General features: G+C 43.2%; 1 protein-coding gene across 4 annotated transcripts in view; it reads right to left on the bottom strand.

Annotated features, from left to right (window-relative positions):
* Csgalnact1 (chondroitin sulfate N-acetylgalactosaminyltransferase 1) overlaps positions 1–19,369 on the bottom strand; it is a 322,039-nt gene that overhangs the window by 266,779 nt on the left and 35,891 nt on the right. For 2 of the 4 annotated variants that reach the window (XM_057752647.1, XM_057752648.1), the window contains exon 2: positions 4,459–4,628. The exons of the other annotated variants lie outside the window; for them this stretch is intronic. The gene's annotated coding sequence lies outside the window, so the exon portion shown is untranslated. The remainder of the gene's footprint in view (positions 1–4,458; positions 4,629–19,369) is intronic. 4 annotated transcript variants of the gene reach the window in all.

Below are 19,369 nucleotides of genomic sequence, written 5' to 3'. Positions count from 1 at the left end.
AATAATAGAATTTCCTGTTGCTCATCTAAAAATGTTCAGTCACTTATCATGGATTGAGGGGTCAGCTCTGACAAGAGAGTATTAACAAGAATACCTGGATTCCAAAAAGAACCCACGGAATCCTAAAATTCTGGCTCATCTTCTTATTCTGAGAATAAGCAGTCACCTAACACAGGCCTCTGTATGACTAGGACCCAAGCCTATGCCTTGAAAAACCCAATGGATGTCACATACTTGGTCTTAACACCAGGAGGTTCTATAATGACACTGCCTCCCATCGGTACCCTGGCCAAGAGGGTTTAGTCCTCCCGCTACCCCATGCTTACACACTAGCTATGTGCCCACCCACTCACTCTTTGACCCATTCCTGCCCTTGATCTAAAAACTATCTCTTCTAGACTCAACTGTAACTAGCTCCAGCCATATTCATCGGAAGACTAGAAGAAGAGAGGTAGGAAGAAGCCGAACACCCTGCCCCCTTCTCTCTCTGCTATAGATGATCTCACCAGTGGTGGTGCTACAGTTGGAATGTCAAGTCTAGGCATGCGCAACTTCATCCATGGTACATTTACTGAGGGCAGGATATCGCTAAGAGGTGATCCGTTCAGTACCCTCACGAATGAATCCATGCCATTACCACAGGAGTCTGTTTAGTTCCTGCCCTCTCTTTCACACTCTGATTTTTCGTCATGGCATGCTAGTTAGTTCCCTGACTTTGGATTTTCTGGACACCAGAGACAATCAACTAAATCATGCCCATTATAAGTCACCCAAACAAAAAGACACTAAGACAGGTGGCTTTGGATTTCCATGACTCCATTTTTATCAGACATCTTCTGTCTGTGGTTCCAGGTACTTCTGGGAGCTGCGGCCCAGATCCTGTTCTTGTTCTCCAGCTACATCAACATCCCTCCTTTGTTCCGCCATCCTTTGTGGTGTTGGGAGTTCAGTTGCTAATCTCTGAATGACCTCATCTTATCCTATTTGGCTCCTCACATCTTCCAAAGAGCTTCATATCTAAGTCCTTGTCTTAAAGTGCTAGCTTGATTCCGCAGGCCGTGACTCATCAGCCTCCTTTCATGTCTTTGGTGTTGACCATGGTCTGTCTGATGCCTTCCCAGATGACCAGGCTCTCCGCTAAAGGCTTTTCCTTAACGTCTTCTCCTCCACTGAACCACTGCTCACATCTCGATCCTCAGTTAACACACTGGACCCTGCAACGATGCTCCACTACCAGCTCAAGCCCTGACCACGCACACACCATTCTTCCGGGACTAGCTGGTCCATGAGGTATCTGCCATTTGTTTCACCTTGAACTTGGTATATGCCATTGTCTACACAAATCAGGTGGGAGAAAAGTTAAAATCCCTAAGTAACTGGTGCTAAACCACCTGATATTTTCACAACTCTGTTTCCTTTTGGCTATAGAGACACAACAGATGCAGAAACGAGAGTCAGAACACAGTGTTCCAGAAAATGACTATGTTTTGGGCAACTGCCCACATGGGTGCACTGAGGACAGGATAATGACTTCTTGTTTTGTAGGCAGATTGACACCATGCCATGACTTGCATTTCAAAAGAAATCACTGAATTATCCTTAACGACCAATCTTAGAACATTTGACTCTTAATTAATGTTTTAAAAGTTAAAGAAAAATAAAGAAACAGCCTATAATGAAGACTCTGGTACTACTGACTTGGGATTGGAGCCAACATGCAAGGGCAAAGACGCTCCTAAGCACATAGCAGTATATTCATACGTGCGTCCTTTTGCACTGAGGCTTCTGGAAATCCTCAGCTAGTGCTCACGAGAGCTGACAGACTTGTGGACAGCATGGCCCCTGTGAATGCTAAGTGAACTGAAACAAGTGATTAGCCACTTCACGGGGGCTTTTGAATTCTTCCATTCCCAGTCTTTCCTTACAGAAACTCCGGCAGCTATCTATTGAAAAGGCACATTAGTAAAAATATAAAATAAAAGACAGAAAATGGCTAGCTACAGATTTGAAGGTCGCTTTCCAAAATATCCACCATACAAGTACCCAAGTGAGTCAAGAGATTGTGCTATGATGCCTGGGCATGAACAAGGGCACACAAGTTACCAGGTCTGCAAAAGAATTACAAAGCGCCCCAAGATGCCACAAAGGTACCCTGGGGTCAGCATGGGCTGCTTACCTAAAGCCTGCTGTTCCTTTCCTTATATTTGTATGCTGAGAAATTCTATTATTTCAATATTATCTGTGGTGATGTAGAACTCCCCCCAATCCCTTTCTATTCAGTGTGAACTACAGAACATTTTAAAGATATGATCAGTTCCCTAAAACTCTTCATTTAATTCCAAGCTTCCACACAACAAGCAGCAATTGGAATCACTGACTTTGAATTTGATTTCTGTTATTTCTTCCATTCACGGATCCGGAATGGAAAGGTAGCAGTGCCAGAGTCTGTGTTACTTTCAGTGCCTTTGTTTTCCTTTAACTGAAAACTAGCAAGGGGAAAACAGAGCAGAAGTCATTCTGGTTCCTTTCTCCAGTTTGCACTAGCTCCTCCCTCCTGGCTTCAGTTTCTCTCCTTATAAAGTGAGGAGGTTAGATTGAATGAAGTCACTAGGACTTGCTGGCCAGTCACCTTAGCCTACCTGGAGAGTTCCAGACTAATAAGAGATCCTGTCTCAAAAAACAAGATGGAAGGCACCCAAAGAAGGACAATCAGCATTACCTCTGGCTCCATGGGCACCTGTATGCAGGTGCGTCAGCTCGCACAAAAACATAAATATGATAAACAAACAAACAAGCAAACAAGTAGCACACTGATTCCACAATAAACCGAGAAATGCAGGTTTAACTTAGGGTATGTCAGGAGTACGATAAAGTAAAACAACTAACTTTTAGACTCCTGGTATTTTAAAAGCTGCATTGCGGTTTGGGTAGAGGTTGTGAATTACAACGTCAAGACAGAAATGTAGGAGATGTGGGATTGCCTCCAAAACTTACTGAGATTTCACACAATATAATACACCATATTTCATATTTTAAAAATATGTGGAGTCAAAGACTTTTTCTTTTGCTAGAGAAAATTCAGTAATATTTCTAAATAATTTTTCTGTCAACGTTTGAGGCACCACAAAAGCATTATACTGGAAAAGACTTCACCCTGTCATAAAGCCATTAGCAATGATGAAAAATGATGGCATTGTTATGCTTCATTTATAGTTTCTTAATAAAATAAAAAGTGAACAGGAAAACAGTCTGAATCTAAAATTTTCAAGATCTTAAAAATACAAGACCTGTAGGAAAAACAAGTGTGTAGACCCAGGCTTTATTTTTAATGTGACCAAATCACTGCCACAAGCAAATGTTGAGTTTTCTTTTCCCAACAAAAAAAATTACAGATTTAGTCATCTTGTGGCCCAAATCACTGTCATAGAGAATCTGGAGACTCACAATAGGAAATAAGCTTGTCCCCAACCCAAATTACAGTTCACACTGTTTGGACTTACAAATAACCCATGTATTCCTAGTAAAGGAAGACACAGAGTGTCCTGGTTTTAAGTCAGTACCCTAACTGAATCCAACAGACTATTCTTTCTAAGAAATTCAGTTTAGGAACAGAAGAATTAGGTCTGGGAGAGGAAAATTGCATCGTTTGTTCAGTGTTTACTATGGGCAGAGCTTGTGGACCAAGTGACACAATCTAGGCTATTTTATAGGTACTTACAGATGAAAAGAGCAAACCATTCCATAAAATACATTGTTGGTGAAATGTAAGAAATAGTAACCACAATTGAGAGTGTTTTATATTATAGGACAGATGAAGAATGGTCTTTGGAGGTAGACAACGTCTCCGTTAGCTGGGGTTCAAAGTTGTCAAATTTCAATAGCTCACCTTAAAAACCACTCTTGCTGGCAGCCTCCCCCAACAGGCGATAGATGAGTCTGGTTTGTAGTCTACTGACCACTGCTTTAAACAATTATGAAATTCTTCCAGTAGTCATTCATCCACCTAATTTCGTGTTCCTTCAGCCATTCTTTCTAGGAATCTTTACGTATGTCATGTGACACAAACTTCATGGAAGCATGAGGACATGGGCGGGACAAGTAGGGCGCCCGCAGCAGTGCTATGCCAGGACTCATGCCCACTATGAAGAGCAACATTTAACATGTAGCCAGAACAGTTACCCCAGCCACATGTGCCGAAAGCAGGCTCTTGGAGAAAATGTTTAATACTCATGTTCATTGTAGTGCTACTCACAATGCCAAAAGGTAGAAACAAGCCAGGTCTCTATTAATAAAGGACAAAAAGTAGCGTGGACACACAACAACATATTATTTCCTTACCAAGGAAAGATATTCTGAGACATGCTACAATGATGATACATTAGGATAAACGAAATAAAACAGTTAATAAAAGGTAAATGCCGGGAGATCCCACTTATACAAGGCACCATGAACACTCACCGGGAGAACACAGTAGAATGGTGGTTGCCGGGAGCTGGGGGTGAGAAAGAGGAAATTATTGCTGAATAGGAACAGACTCTCAGCTTCGCAGGACAGAGCCTTCCAGAGACTGCATGGAAATGATCACTGGACAGCGTGACTCTATAGTATGCCATGAACTCTCTCCTAACCTGGGGAATGTTAAAGGCATTTTATCACATTTATGAAAAGCTGTGGTAGATATAATTTATTTTAAAATAGTAAATGAGGCATAAGAAGATTAAATCCTTTTTTCTCTATGATAAATCACTGATAGCACATCTGAACTTAGAAATGAACCTTTCTACTTCCGAGCTGTGGTATTTCACTCAGACCCATAGCAGGTTTGCAGTCTACTCTGACAGAACTCGAGGGTAGCAAGTCCTGACGCTCTGTTACCATGATGCTCTTCTGGGAATATAAGCTCAGTGTGCCACTCTTTCCTGTCCATAAACCACCTCCTCCTCTGCATCTCAAGACTGTTCATCAGGTGCAGGCGCCTGCTTCAGAGTTCATGGTCTCCACTTGATCCCCAAGTCTCACACAGTGGCAAGAAAGAACTGACTCCCCAAAGTTGGCACGCATATGTCCCTCTTCCACATGTGTAGTTACATGTACACAATCACACAACATAAAGACAAAGAGTTGAATTAAGCAAAGCAGATGAAATTTCTTGAAACCCGAAGGTAGTTTTGCTGCAGTGAGGAGTGGCTGTGACCGAAGGCAGTAGGCCAATGGTTGCTATTATGATGACGTCTGCTCTTCCTTTGAGTGACAGGACATTTATATTTTTGAAAGGAAAAAAGTTCCCGAAATAAAATTACCTTTCCCAAGAACCATTGAGAATGGGGCCAGGCATGATGGTGCATGCCTTTAATCCCAGCAGTCTGGGAGGCAGAGGCAGGTGGATTTCTGAATTTGGGGCCAGCCTGGTCTAAAACATGAGTTCCAGTACAGAAAAACCCATCTCAAAAAACAAAAAAAAAAGAAAAAGAAAGAAGGAAAGAAGGAAGGAAGGAAGGAAGGAAGAAAGAAAGAAAGAAAGAAAGAAAGAAAGAAAGAAAGAAAGAAAGAAAGAAAGAAAGAAAGAAAGAAAAGGAGGAGAATGACACTGGGCTTTCAATCTGGAGGTCATGGGACCAGAATCCTTACTTATAGGCACTATATGTCAATAATATAAAAACACAAAGACTAATAAGCTCTACAAGCTACTACTAGTACTGCTACTAACACACACACATGCACACACACAGAACACACACACACAGACACACACACACATGCACACTAATCTAATCTTCATACCACTTTGTTGACACTGCCCAATGCTGAACGACAATTCATTTTCTACCAAGTCCTAAATGGTCAGAGACTACTTTGAACTAAGCCCCAGCATCTGCCCTCAACATGAGGATGGAAACATAAGTTTGAGAGTGCAGTTGCAAATAAACTCAGACATGGATATTGTGCGGGATTTTTTTATCAAATAAAAATGGTTTTCTCTCCACTAATCCTATAGGACACTCACAAATAAGTGAGGGCGTGCAAGAATGACAGCTGGAGAGTTATTTGCAGGTCTTATTTTTGTCTATGAACTCATCAACCCTTCTCCATTTAACAATTAGCTCATTAAAATTAAGGAGAATGCTGTCTCATGCTCTAAAGAGATTCTGCCAGAGGGCTAAGAACTGTCGCCCCTGCAGAATAGGACAAAATCTTGGCTTAGTGCATACTGCTGTTGTCAAAGCATAAATTCCTCTACATCCTCCAAGGAAGTGTTACTTCCTAAGAGGAAAGTGGCAGTGTTGACAAATGAATCCTCAGGGAGCAGTTGAGGCCCTGCAGTGCAGGCAGCCACGGAGCTGGGAGATGCAGGTGCTAAAATCAGAAGCTGGAAGGCACTGAATCAGCTTTAAAGTAGTGTCTTTTCCTGCCCAGAGTCCACAAAACACCCAGAAGCTCCTCAGTTTAGCCTCGGAGAAGTCATTTTAACTGGGATGGGTAAACAGCCGTCGCCAATGTCAGCAGTAGGCAGCAGGCCGCACTGAGGTTGAGGTGTCCCCCAGAGTATGCAGCCCCAGCAAAAGCACTGTGTGGCTAAGTTCCCCTTCCTCTCAACACAGTCTATAGGCTAAAAATATTCCACAAAAGGCAAACTTGCAGCCCCAAAGATGTATGGAAAAACAGGAAGGAGGAGGCAGGAGAAATCTTATCAGTACCAACGGGACCTTTCAATAGCAGGTCACTGATGTTTTCCTACCAGGAAACCAGAGAGCATCTCAAGAGAAAGTCTCAAAAAGTCAAATGGGATTTCAGAACAACAGTATCAATGAAAACATTGGTGTTGAGTGCAGGAAATTCTTATTTGGTTGACAGATCAAGTGGTTCTATATCTAAAAACACTATATGGTGTGGGAAGTCCTTCAGTCAATGTGCTTCTTTTATTGGTTAATGAATAAAACTGTTTTGGCCAGTGGCTTAGCAGAGTAGAATTAGGAGGAGGAAACTAACCTAATTCTAGGAGAAAGAAAGTGGAGTCAAGAGATGCCATGGAGCCACCACCAGAACAGACATGCCAAAACCTTGCCAGTAAGCCACAGCCACGTGGCGATACACAGGTTAATAGAAATGGGTTAAATTAAGGTGTAAGAGTTATTCAATAAGAAGCTAGAGCTAGTGGGCCAAGCAGTTATTTAATTAATACAGTTTCTGTGTGGTTATTTTGGGGCTGAGCAGCCGGGAACAAACAAGCGTTCTTCCTGCAACAACTATAGAATTAAGAGTAACAAATTTAATCCAAATGAATAACTCTGTGAACTCAGGGACCCAATAAAGCCACAACAGGTCACCTATGCACCCATCATTTCCTTTCCTGTTGCACGGTGTAAAATAATGGCCTGCAAGTTCAATAGGTCAGAAGTAGGAGAAGGTGTGTTTCTAATGCATGTATCAGAGGTGGGAGTCATTTGGACTTTGGGCAATGATAAAAGGCAGATAAGTGACCATGGAGATGGCTCAGCAGATTAAAAATCTACTGAACAAGCATGAGTTCAAATCCCTAGCACTCTCCCAAAACCCAAGTGCAGTAGGAGGAGTAGAAACAGGAGGATCCCTTGAGTTCACTGTCAGCTAGCTTAATCAAACTAATGGTCTCCATTTAGTGACAACCTAGTTTCAAAATATAACAAGAAAGCAGTAAGTGGAGATACCTGTTTTCAAACTTTGACCTCCACATAAATCCACATACCCACAAGAATACATGTCACACACACACACAAACATCCCCCATACATGGCCAAATACCAACATGAACACATATGCAACAAACATATACATACACACTGACAGAACAGGGATTATTCTGGCATTTGATGGGGGCGGGGCTCTGCAATGTGCATAAAACCATTCTACATCTAAAAGAAGGCCCTGTTAATAATAGTACTACCATTATTAGTACAAATGAGACCGCCTCAGACAACACGTAGAGACGCCCTCACAGGGTCCTCTACAAACATGACCAACAGTGGAGAACAAGACAAACTCAACTAACATGATTTTAGAGATCCCAAAATTATCTTCAAACCATGCGAGGTGTAAATGACACATCTAAACTTGACTCAATCTGGAATCAACTGAAAGGCAAACAGGCGGGCACTCCTGTGAGGGGTTTTCTTAATGACATCATTTGAAGTGGGAAGACCCACATTAAATGTGGGTGGCATCTTACTAGTGGCATTTGGGACAAAAGAAGATAGAAGGAAAATGTGCTTATTGCCTTCTTGCCTTTCTCGCTTGATGAGAATTTCTTCTACTCTGTTGCTGTTGCATTTCTTTGCTGATACCAGATCCCAGCTTCTTCCTGTTTCCAGTGTAGATTAAAGGCACTGGATTGTGGCTGCTAAGGCACCCAGCCTTGCAGAGTAAGCAACTACTGGGTTCTTGGCCTTTCCAGTGTGAGACAGCTTTTGTTAGACTGTATTATGTAAGCCAATCTAATTTAACGACTATTAATCCTATCGGTTTTATTCCTCTAAGAACCCTAATATAGATTGCAGCACCAGAAATGGGGTGAGACTACCCTGAGAGCCTAAGGCTTTGGGGCTGTTTTGTTAAAGGAATCTGGAAGGGTTGGGTTCATCGAGCTAGCAAATCTTTGAGCTACAGGAAGGAGGATGTAATGGGAGTCTGAAGACAGTAATGCTGAGGGAAGGAAGGACAATGGAAGGCAGCCTGACTCACGATGCTTCAAAGAAGAACAAGGACTCCATCAGGAACTTGGGTAGGAGCCATTAGTGTGATGTGTCAGCCAAGAATCTGGCCTCATCCTGACCATATTCTGAGATACTATGTGAAGGTAAATTTAAAGATAGTGAACTAATCTGTTTGACAGATGAAACTGTAAGGCACAATGTTTTTCAAGCTAATGCTGAAGAAGCAATTTTAATTCATGGACAGATTAACACCATTGTAAAGGGGCCCATGTTACATTTCCACGGTTGGCCTGTGTGTCCTCGGGATCAACATACAAAAGCTGATACAGCTGTGGTGCGGCAGCTACATCTCAGTCTCCAAGTCCCTCTTGGCAATATCTCAAGAGTCATCCATGTAGCACTGGTTTTGAAGGAATGAATGAAGGTTCTCAGATTGAGGGGGTCATGAAGAGCAGCTGAGGACAGACACTCAGTGACAGGGCTAAAGTCTCTACAGAGAGACCCTGAGAGGCTATTGCACGAAAGGGTGAAGGTGAGGCCTAAGCTGCAAAGGAGACCCCAGAATATTAGAGGTGTCAGAACCATGAGCACCCATCAAAGAGAACTTCTTCATCTATGCCTGGTCATCACCATTCCACAGGAAAGAACAAATGGAAATAGGAGAATATATTTAAAGCTAACCATGCATGCTGTTTGCATGTCCATAATTCCAGCACTTGGGAGGCTGAAGCAGGGGGATTATAAATTCAAGAAAAGCCTGTGTTGGGGAGAAGGTACAGTGTTGCATTTATGACCATCTATATTTTTGCTATCATTCTGTTCTCTAAGGTGTATGTGGGTTTTCATATATGTGTACACATATGTATGTGTGTGTATTTGTGGTGAAGAACAAAGGTCAATGTAGAATATTTTCTTTCAAAGCACACTGTGTCTTATGTTTTGTGACGGGGTCTCTCACTGAACCTGGCGCTCACCAGTTTGGGTAGGCTGACTGCTCAGGAATCCCCAGAGACCTTCTTGTATTCACTCCCCAGTGCTAGGACTATGGGCACATGCCACTATGCCCAGCTCTTCACGTGGGTTTCAGGGCCCAAAACCCAAGCCTCATGCCTGCACCTCAAACACCTCACTGATTAAGCCATCTGCTATGTCCTATTTTCAATGTTTTTGAGACACTAGTAGCAAGTTTAAAAAACAGAATGAGGGCTGGATTCAAGGAGATACTGTCTTGTGTTCCAGTGAAAGGATTGCAGACAAGTATGTACATTTCTAAGGAGAGACGTTGGCTCCATCTTTAAGTCTCTTAACCCTCTGCTCAGTGTCAATTAACGAATCTTGATGTTATTAATCATTCTCATGTAACAAATATTTACTTCTTCAATCATAGGACCCTTATCCAGGGATGCATTCCAGAAATTCCTTATAGGGTGATTTCATTTTTGTAGAAACATCATAGCGTGTACTTGGACAAGCTAAGACAGCAACATCATCTCTAAGGACAGAATTCTATGAGGTCATCGTCATACACACAGCCTGTCATTCACCCACAGGTCAGGCTGTGGTGTATAACTATACCTATCATGCTAAGCCCCATCCTCAGAGCCAGGAGTTCAGACAGGAAGCAAGGGCATGTTTTCAACAGGTTCCCGCTCTGGTAAGAAGAGGAAAGACTAAAACTTAGACAGGAGTTGGGGAGATAGCTCAGTCAGTAGAACACTCACTTGAAGGTGTGGGGCTCTGAGTTCCATCTCCAGAGCCCATTAAAAAGAAACAAACACAAAGCAATAAACTATAGCCACCACCAGTACTCCCCAGAAGCGTGGAGATCGTTTTTGTGTGTCAACTACTCCTGAGCATGAGGCCTGTGGTGTCGTTGATAAACCCAGCATTCCTCTGTTGGAGAAAAGTGTTTTTGTTTGTTGCTATGGTTTGGTGGCTTTGTCTTCTTGGGTTTTGTTTGTTTTGAAAGGGAAAGAGAACCTGTGCCTGTGTGTAGTATGTGCCACCACACTTGGCTTTGTGTATTTGATTACTTGGATTACATTTATTTATTTGTAAATTTTTCCAGACAGTATATTTGGATCATCTTCTTTCACCTCCCCTATACCTTTGTGTATTCTCCCACACCTCCCTACGTACCCAGCTTCACGTTCTTTGTCCCTTGCTATAGAACACTAGAATCTCCTAGGTCAAAGTACATCTCAGAAAGTTCCTTACCATCCCTTTCAAAGAGTCCCCAACCTAAGCCAGGTGGAGTGGTGCACACCTTTAATCACAGCACTCAGCAGGCAGAGGCAGGTGGATCTCTGAGTTCAAGGCCAGCCTGGTCAATAGAGCCAGTTCTAGGGCAGCCAAGTCTACAAGAAGAAACTCTGTCTGAAAAAAAACAAAACAAACAAAAAATATTTCCCACCCTGCACTGAAATGATCATGGCCTTGACTCCTGTTTATTAGCATCGCAGTACTAGACTTATTCAAAATTACCCATCAAGTTCTTTGCAGGTGTGTGTGTGTGTGTGTGTGTGTGTGTGTGTGGTGCACATGTATGTGTGTCCTGCAGCAAGGGACGTTCAAGTGTCCTTGCACCCGCTGAAGTTATGAAGCAGGAGGAAGGCCGGGACAGGCAACAGAGGAGGGGACTGGATACTCAAAGCACCACTTCTCAAGGGACTGAGCACTCTCAGTAAGAGAGCATTGGGTCTCAATAGCTCAGTCTGCCTTAGAATGTCCTGAAGAGCTAGAGGGCTTGGTCATGGAGGACTCTTCAGGTTTCCTGTGTATGTGGAATGTTTAGCTCAGGTGTCAGTCTGTAGAGTCTGGGAAATACCCTGAAATAGTTCAGAGTGATGGCCTTCCATTTTCGAAAGACCCATGAGAATACTCACTCAGGCCAGCAACCAGGAAAAACGTATGCTTGGAGCTTGGTTAGTTCCACAATTGACTCAAACACCAGTTCCTTCGATTCTCACATCCCAGCCTGCAAGGAGACAAGCTATGTGTTCCCCATAGCTTTGATTCCTTCTCCTTAAGGAATACTTCAGTGAAATACCCTAATTAACTAGCTTAATCTACGTCCCTGGAAATGATCTGTGACTTCTGATTTGAAATATTTTAAACCTCAAGAAAGGCAATAAATTAATATAATTGTCTCTGTCATTCTATAAAACGCATAATTAGAAATTAACACAGCTTGACTATATATGGAGAGCAGGCAAGGTTTACAATCCATGAGTCAGGAAATAATTACCCACAGAGAGTCCATTCAGCAGACTGCTGTGCCTGTCATCTGGCCTGTTTTATGGCACATATCATCAGGCGGTGAGATCGTCTGCAAGAAGGATGGATCCCATAAAAGACATAGGTCAGCTTAACAATAATATACTTGGGACAGGAAGCTTGCCAAGCTTGCCACCGAATATTCTTCAGAGGAGGGAGGAGGAGCGAGGGGTCCAGGTATCCAAGATATTTTATTTCTTTCATTTTTAAAACAATCTAGAGCAGAAAGGGCACAAAACTAATCCATATTAAGTCCAGGGAGGGGAAAATGAGTACCCGTTGTCTTTCTCTGTGCTTTTCTGCAGGAAAAAAAAAATATGCCAGAAGAGAACGCATGTTTAGAGGGTGGGAGATGCTTCACTTAACATTTCTCGCAGAATAAATTGGGTAGGAGGCCTATAATTACTTCTTCTCAGCGCTGTTTGCCAGTTTGAGAAGTAATTCTGAACTCATCATGAGAGTTTGTTCTGTTTTATTAATACTGGGGAACCAACTGGGGTGCTGTCAGATGTTTTCTGGGTTGTCTGTTTCGTAGCTTCCTCCCTTACTCCATTGTTATCAGGAGGAATCTTTGTCCCAGAAAAAAATAGAAGACTTAAGACACTCTGCTCCTTTTCAAGGGAAGCTGGCTGTGTGGCTCTGCTTCCTTCAGACCTCTGCCAGGATCTAAGAAGTTTGGAGCCAGTTTTTCCATAGTCCTTTCCCCTCTTAATGTGAATTTTCAGTATGAACAGGTAGCAGCACACTTGGCTCTTATACGCCTATAAAGGTCAGCCGATAGACGCCATACTAAGTCTTGCCAAGACAAGGGAAACCAAACTGTCATCCAGCAACACAGCTGAGCTCTGCTCCAGGGAACGAGAAAGAGATGCAGTGTGTAAGTCTGAAAACTCACACTTTTACCCGATAATGTTTACCAGTTTCATAGCAGCCATGGATTCTTCTCTCCTTCAAGGAGATGGGGCAGGGAAGAAGCAGAAAAAGGGGACACGGAAGGCATTTTAAGCAGCTCGGTAGTAAAGTGCAAGAGAATTGCCGTGATGGGATCTAGCGGATTGAATCCTGGGTACTGACTGACGGGAAATAGTGTTTGCTGTGGCTTCCATTTATAGAAACGAACACTGCCAAATAAAGCTTACCCTTATCTGGAAGCTTTTCAGCATAAACCCAAAATCAGCAATACTAGCTCACTCAAAAATTCATATTTTTTCAGAAGCTTAATTGCCAAATATGTCATGAGCTATAAAAAGAAAGCATGGAAGAGAGAGGCGGCCTAGCACCGTGCAGATGAAGTGGCCGCCATGCAAGGTGCTGACAGACCACACTGAGTGCTGGTGGACCAGGCTAACAACCCGGCATACGCCCACGGGGACTGCTCTTCAGTTCTCTGTGTGAGGTACCATATTCTCCAGTCCACAAAGTGGTAAGTTAACTGCATGTAGTTTTGCTGACTTCCAGACACTACCACAAAAATCTCATCTCTTTACCCTGATGGAGACACAAACACAAGGACACGGAGGCAACAAAGTGCTGAAGTTAAGGTCAAAACTCCCAAGTCCAAGAGCAAAATTCAAGCTTCTTCCTGTATCCTTCTTTTGCTTACTGGTGGTCCCCGAGTGCGGGTACACCTAGAGATGGTACCTGATGCAGTGTGATACTTTGGTACAAATACACAAGGTGTAATGATACACGCAAGTGAATGCACTCGTCCATCTTTGTACATTTATTGTTTCTCTGTGGATAGAACATTCGAAATTCCATTGTAGCCCTTTGTGGGTGGTGGAGGGCAGGGGCCATTCAGCTAAGATAACACTGAGGTCTGTCTTTTGTTATACTTGCCCCTGAATCTCAGCACACCTATGGCGGCCGCATGAATCGTCAGTTTGTTGTCTGTCCAGCTTTTTATTCACGGTGAAGTTGGGAAGAAGACCTTTCCAGCTCTTTCTGTCTGTACCCAAATTGAAGTCTCTTGCCATTGTAATTCTAGTTTCTCTACCACTATCAACCTTCTTGCTCATCTCAAATATCAAAGTTCATCCTAAAGATTACCCATCCAGGAGTGCTGTACATATATAAGCATCCGAGTTCAGATGCCCACACCCATGTGCAAACCCAAGAGCATCCGGGGATCTTTCTAATCCCACAGCTAGGCAAGCAGAGATAAAAGGAACTTTCTGGCTCACAGGCCAGCCTGTCTAGTCAAATTTGGGAATTTCAGGCTCTGTGAGATAGGCTATCTCACAAAGTAAGGTAAACAGCCATCGAGAAAAACACTTAATGTTCGCCTCTGACTTATACACAGGCATACATATATGTACACAGGAACCTGATAGATAGATAGATAGATAGATAGATAGATAGATAGATAGATAGATAGATAGATAGATAGATGATAGATAGATAGATAGATAGATAGATAGATAGATAGATAGACACACATATATGTGTAGTGTGTATGATATATATGGGCATACATGTGTCTGTCTGTGTGTATATATATGTGTGTGTATATATAGAGTCACACATATCCAATATATATATATCACAGAGGAAGAGAGATAAGCCGTCCATTTAAAACATTCCTCGGTCCTCACCTTTAGGGCAGCCCTCTTTCCTGTATGCCCAGAGCATTGTCTGGTTACTCACTCTTCACGCAGGGTCTAAATATGTTTCACCTTGCCTAAGAGAATACACGGTCTCCCTACTGTGTCAATCTTGGTTTATTACATAAATATTATGCATTATTACCTTGTGTCTTAAACAAAGTAACTTATCCTGGAATAATAGCAGATTTTTTTTAAAGGATTGATATTTCACATTTATAGTTTTTTATATTCTCATCCCACACCTAGTGCCCAAATAGTGCTGAAAATAAAGATTAACTGGACCCTCTTATAGCATTCATCATCAGCATGCAGTCATAATTATACGCAATTAAAGGTCAGCAGCCCTGCATCAGGTCTTCCATTCTCCTCTCAGTAGCCTTGTGTCCCCAAGCACATGACTGACACCTCCGAGCTTCAGTGGGGATGAACTGAGGGGACAATAACAATTCACAGGATTGCTAGGAAGATGAATTGAGATAATGTACGTGCTAAGCACTGTGAAGAGGTTGGCTTTTTTGCATAAGTATCACTTGAAAATAATTGCTTCTGGCAGAGAGAAGGGAAGGGATTCGTGTTCAGTGAGTGCCATGTACCGGGCTCAGTGTTCCTACAATGTCTACCTATGTTAAACCTGTAACTTAAAAGGTTACCAAGAGAGATGGGAGCCCAGGGACAGGCCAAGGCTGGAAATACCTGCCTGGCCTCCAGACGCCGTTCTGTGAATGCATTTGAACATGTACTTTTAATTTAAATTTTGGCATTTTGGTTTGCTCTTGTCGTTGCTGCTGTTGTTGCCTGAGGCAGAGTCACACATATCCCATGCTGTCCTCAACAACACTATGTAGCTGAATTGTATGTACCTTGAATTGGGCGTATCACCGCCCAGTTTCCGTGACATCAGGAACTAAACCAGGACTTTATGCCAAGCAGCTCTCCACCCACTGAACTATATCCAAGCCCTGTGTTTGTACATCTACAACAATATGTCCGATCAGAACACCAAGAGCAGCTCACGGCTCTGAACTTCCCTTGTGTACCGACATTGTGCGGTTTGGGAATGAGGCTAGGACCACACAGCGAACACACTTAACACAGGCTCTTAGTCCCCAGGACCCGAGTCCCTGAGCCAGTTCAGCAGGAGCCCCAGTAACTTACATGGTGATCATACTGTTGAAACTTGATTTTCAGCCTCAGTCAAATCCAGTGATATGAAACAGGCACCAAGTATTCCTATGACCAAGAAGCCCAACAAGTGTGCCCATTTACACATCTGCCAGTGCCACCCTCCCAGTGCCAAGGCTTGCGCTTGACGATGCATGTCTGCACACCTTCCCCTTGAATGCTAGAGCTCACTGTCGAGAGTTCTAATCTGCGTATCTAAAGATCTGAAGCAACGTGTTTCCATCTATTATCCACTTCCTGTTTAAAGAGTAGACACCTAAGACTGAGGTTAAAACCGGTGTGTACAGCCCCCACCCTGTGTCCACATGAAATGCGTGGCTACTGTGGCGTAAGAACCAGATGGTGAACCACTTTCTTTCCTTTATTCCTACAATCTATGTGCTGCTTTTATTCCGTATGCAGCCATCATTACGTGGGATGTTTAGTAAACCCCAGAACCAACCCTTCTGACCATGTCACCTTATTTACCTGAAAATATCCAGGCTATTTAGCCATCTCTAAACTTACTCAATTCCACTTGTGACTTGCCACCCCACCTCACCCCACCTCACCCCACCTGACCGCACTCTTGAGGCCACACAGTGCCTGTTTTAGTTACATTTCTATTGCTGTAATAAATACCATGATCATGTTGTAAAGCAACTTGGAGAAAAAGGGCTTATTTGACTTCATAGATTATAGTTCCTTATGGAGGAAGTTCAGGGTGGGAACTGGAGGCCGGACTGGAGCAGAGGCCATAAAGGAACATGGCTTATTGACTTGCTCCCCGTCGCTTGCTGAGTTTGCTTTCTTACCCTACCCAGGAATGGCACAACCTGGAATGGCCTGCGCCCTCCCAAATCAATAATCAATAAAAAAAATGCCCAACACATTTGCATTTGCCTATAAACATTTTTTTTTCAGTTGAGGTTCCTCTTCCCGAATAACTTTAGTGTGTCAAGGTGATAATGAAACAGATTAAAAAAAAAAAACACCAAACAAATAAAACGAACAAGATCCAAACCTATTTATGTCATACCATCTCTGGCACCTCATGTCCTGGGTCCCATGAGCCCCTTCAGACCACCGTCAATATCCTCTGCCTCTTGTATTCCTAGAACTCAAAACCCTTCTCATATCAGGAGCTGTCCCTAGACATTCTGGCTATGAGCAGGACCTCTCTCCGCCTACAAAATCTCTCTGGTTGGAGCAGAGTGCAGTGTCTCCTGAGCGACTTGTCTTTGGACAAGTTGACATTAAGCCGGATTTCCCCTACCTGATAACTGCTAGAATGCAGAGATCTTCACCTTCGTCTTCCTCCCAGGAAGGAAAGGCCCTGACAGTTTGTATTTGTAAGTGAACCTCAGCTTCAGCCCTGGCTCATATCATACCTTTCCCGTTATTTTCTTTTTGACTCACATGTCTCTCTGACTTAATATATTTTATCTGGCTATGTTTCTTGCATTTTTATTTGGACGGAGGGAGGCAGCAGGAGAAGGCCCCATTCATTCCTAATCATTCCTGGCACAGACAGCGTTTTAGTCCCTGGTGCAAAGCTGGCAAGACAGACCCTCACATGTCGGTGTTTGTTGTTACAGAAGGAGATGCCTGGAAGTGTGCACAGCTCTTCTGGCCGTCGCTGTCATGATGAGCCAAGACTCCCGGGGCCTTAGTACAACACTGCCGGTGTACATCAGCAGTGACGCTTGTTGTTCAAACTGCATGTGTTTATCTGAGCAAATTCGTGTGCGAGTGTGCTACACACTGCTAGAAGCCCACACCGTGTTTTCCTTCCTTCTTTACCAAGAGAAATGCATCTTTGCTCCAGGTAGCAATGTATCCTTTGAAAAAGAAAATATACAGAAGGGTCAGGGAGATGGTTGACCGTGTCAAGCACCCATTGCAGCAAGTGTGAGGACTGCAGCTCAGAGCCCCAGCACCCAGGCAAACGCAAGGTGAGTCTGACAGTGCCGCCGAACCCCAGTGTTTGAGAGACTAAGACTAGATCCCTAGAGAGGATGACTAGCCAGTGTAAGAAATAAGCCAGCTCTGAGCTGTAATGAGAGACCGTGATTTAACGTATTAAGTGGAGAGCACATGCTACATCGGTCTCTGGCATCCACACACACACACATGTACACATATGCAGATACAGCCACATATTCATGTACCCACAAACACATAGACTCGCTTTCACATACATACACACAGGCACACACAACACACATATGCAAGAACGTAAAAATAAATAAAATAGTAACAACAATGAACACTTCCTTTCCTCGGGTGAGACTGGTCTGTCAAGGAGGATGGTCACGTGTTTCTGGCCAGTGGATGGTCTGCAGAAGCCTCCTTTTCAGGACTTTCAGAGAAAGTCATTGTTCTAATAAGCATTGGCTACTGCTTGCCAAAAACTTAAAAATCTGAAATGCTCCAAAATCCTAAAGCTTTTTAAGCCATGAACAGATGTGACATGAGTATAAAATTTCACAGTCCACAAAAAACAAAAAAAAAAAAAAACCAAGCTTGAAACAATGCAGTCATTATTCTGGATGAGAAAGCTATCTCCCAGGCACCCATGACTGCTATTTATATTTTCTGCGCACCTCCAGATTCCCCCTACATCCATACACATGCACACCCACAAAAGGAATAAAGTGGAGCATGTTCAGGACCGTATGACAACACCAGGCTCCTCCCAGTATCCTACACAAAGCCAGACTCCATGTCCATCACTCACAGGATTGTTTGGCTTGCTTTGCTTTGGACATACTTAGTCCCTCTTCTAGGATGTGAGGATGTTACTGAAAATCTGGCTGAGTAGATGGCTCAGTTGGTAAAAGGTGCCTGACTAACAAATGTGAGATCCTGAATTCAGATATCCGGTACCCACACAAAAGCTAGGTGTAGTCACCACCTGGGTGCTATACAGCAAAGGTGGATTCTCGGCGCAGAGCTCACTGTCCAGGCAACCTAGTCCATTAGTAAACTCTGGTGAGAGACCCTGTCTCAAAGGACAAGATGGAGGACTGACAAGATGGCTCAGTGGTTAAAGATGTTGCCGAGTCAGACAATCTGATCTCCAGGACCCACGTGGTGGAAAGAGAGATCCAACTCCCACAAGCTCTCTGCTGACTTTTACACACACACACACAATACATGCACTTACATAATAAATGCAATTTAAGAAATAAGGTTGGAAGATAGTTGAAAACTCTCAACATCAACCTGCAGTCTTCACACACATACACACACATACATACACAAATAGATATACACACACATCCCACATGCACACAGGACAAATGCAAATACAAAGGTATTAATTAATTGATCAAAATATGCAACTTTTCCAAAGTCTAAAACAAGCTAAACCTGAACTATTTCTGTTCTTTTCTATTTTGGATAAAGGATATGCGTCCTGTGATAAGAACACAGGCACTGGTCTACGCCTCCTCACTTCCTAGTTTCCCTTCTCAGTACCTGAGAGGTGGACGTAGGATAAGGAGGACAAGGGTCACATTGAAAGCCCAGGGATGTCACAGAAGGCAGAGCAAACAAATAAAGGATCCCGGGACCCTGATGATGTTGAAATACTGTTTCACTGGTGCCAGGCCACCACCCAGTGTCCCCGCACAG

This window comes from Chionomys nivalis, chromosome 20 (assembly GCF_950005125.1).
Source record: "Chionomys nivalis chromosome 20, mChiNiv1.1, whole genome shotgun sequence".
In the NCBI taxonomy this organism is placed as follows: Eukaryota; Metazoa; Chordata; class Mammalia; order Rodentia; family Cricetidae; genus Chionomys; species Chionomys nivalis.
The sequence above is the reverse complement of the archived record's forward strand: the minus strand, read 5'-3'. Positions and strand labels throughout refer to the sequence as shown.